Consider the following 2510-nt stretch of genomic DNA (forward strand, 5'->3'; position numbering starts at 1 on the left):
GGGAGAGGGCTGCTGAATCTTGAAATGCATCTTCACTACTGAAGGATGCCATTTGCTCAAAAGAAAATAATAACTACACTCTGAAGGACTAGCCCATTAAAATCCGAAGTATAAAAGAAACAGATGGCTACAGGTCTTCCAGATCAAGTTTTCACTTGTGTGAAATTCAGCATTGCTTCTAACGCCAAAGGACAAATGTAGATGCAGCAACGCTGAAAAAAACCTGTAGCATTACTACCACACTCAAGGGGTTGTTACAAAAGCTGCAATCACATCCTACCTCACACAGTGAATTATTTCTTCATAATAGATTTAATGTGGTTAATTCTATAAGCTCAAGATTTAAAAGAATTTATTGTTGATTTGAATCAATCATGTGCCTCCATCCGTAGGCTAGTAGAAATATAATCTCCAGCTCCCAAACATACAAAGAGTTCTGACCTAAACCAAGCAAAGCTACTGCTCCTCTCAAGCACTGTCAGAAACATTTGCGTGCCATAGGACTTGTCTATTGTTTTTTTATAAGATGGTAATTTCAATATCAGAGCTTCTAAAAAGGGATTCACTTTACCATAAGTCTTGTTACTTGTCAGACTTAAAAAATAATAAGCTGTTAATTTTCCATCCATCTTAGGGTCCTATAAGGACCCTATAAACACTGACAGTTAAATAACTAGTGAATCCCACCAATACACCCAGTGTTAGGGCCATATTTTTATACCCCAATCAACTGCCTGCTCAAGGTGACACACAATGTATGTGAAAGAGCTGGAAAGTGACCTTGCATACCAGACTCATTCCATAATTTCTCTTACCAATAGATTCCCTTTATAAGACTACACTGAAGTCAGCCAAAAGCTATTCTAAAACAAATTTCGGGGGGGGGGGGGGGGGGGGGGGGGGGGGAGGTATGTATGCTGCAGATCTAATTCTGCCATCAGAGATGTATCACTTGGGAACACTCTCCAGTTACTAATTTCGTAAGACAATTATCTGATTAAACAAAACTGAAATAATATTGAAGTCATCAGTCATTACTGACAGAAATTCCTCAAAGTGCCCAGTATCCACACTACTGATAAGAACACAGGAAAGACAGCAGTGCTAGAATTTACACCAATAGAAAAAATACTTGTAAAAATTTCAAGAACATCCTTAATAATTCAGTTTCACTGTAGGTTATGACTGCATCTGCAGGAAAAACGTAATAGTGAGGAATGTACACGCATCTGCAAAGCAAATAACCTACAACATTATGTAGTCCCAAAGGTCTACTGATGCTCCTGACTACTTCACAAAGCCGTACAAGTACTGCCCACAGCAAGGAGGGAAGACTATACGGCGATACCAATTTTCATCTGATGCCACAAAGACAGCCTTCACCAAAGGGAGGAGGACACTGCTCAAACTCTTCTGGAAGCTTTCAGTACCCCTGGAGTACAGTCCCAAGCATGCCTTCTGCAAACACATTCCTAAAGACAAGCAAACTAATGAAGGCGTTCGTTAGTGTCACTGACTCCTGGAATGATTCAATAGCAGAGAATTTTTTAGGGTCCTAGTGTTTATAACACTGCATTAAGATGACTTTTAAGATCTTTGAGCAAATGTTAGCGTGTGTTGGGGTTTGTTTTTTTTTTTTTCCTGTCATAGACAGCTATTCCACTACCCTTTAAGTAGATTTCTCTAGTGAACCAAGCCCACAGCGCAAGACACCGCAACTTGTCACCACAGAAGACACAATGTGAAGACACAATGTAAAAACACCGTAAAAGCAGAAACCAAAGATTTATTCAAGCGCCTTCCTCCTCACAAAAAGCAACAAATTTGAGGCACTAGATACATTAAGAGCGAGCGCAGTAGACCTTGCCCTCATTAAACGTAAGTAGGTGTCTGGAAAGTCCTAAGGACCCAAACAATACTCACTAAACCTCCCTGAAATGCCTCCAGTACCGACGCTTTCAAATCAGAAAATCAGCTTTTCTTTTCTATTCCATATGACTACGTAACATCGCCAATTAGTATAAGTCCCTGATAATAAGCAGAAACACAAGTTTTCCTAATTCTCAGCTAATTACGTAACGACTTAGCTACTCTTCTCCCGTACTCGGAAAAGCCGCCCTCAGACCTGCGCCTCACGCCGAGCCGCCCCCGACCGCTCACCTCAGCTCCCTCACGGCGCCGCGCTGGGCCGGGCCCGCAGGCTCCATCCCCAGGGGTTCCAGTCAGGAAGCGCTGCGGACACCGGCGGCCCCGACCCCGGCCTCGCCCGGCCCGGCCCGCGGCCTCCTCGCTCCCCTCAGCGGCGACGCGCCCGGTGCCGGCAGCGCTCCGCGCCCATTGGCCCGCGTGACAGGGGCGGGACGGCGGCTGCGGAAGGATGGCAGCGCGCGGGGACGCCGCCAGGCGCGCGGGAGGACCGCGGCGGCGCGTGCCGGCCTTTACACCCTCCCCGGGGCTGCACCGCGACCCGCCGCACCCGAAACAAAGGAGGCGGAGGCGTAAAGCTCTGT

The sequence above is a fragment of the Gavia stellata genome, chromosome 25, assembly GCF_030936135.1.
Source record: "Gavia stellata isolate bGavSte3 chromosome 25, bGavSte3.hap2, whole genome shotgun sequence".
In the NCBI taxonomy this organism is placed as follows: domain Eukaryota; kingdom Metazoa; phylum Chordata; class Aves; order Gaviiformes; family Gaviidae; genus Gavia; species Gavia stellata.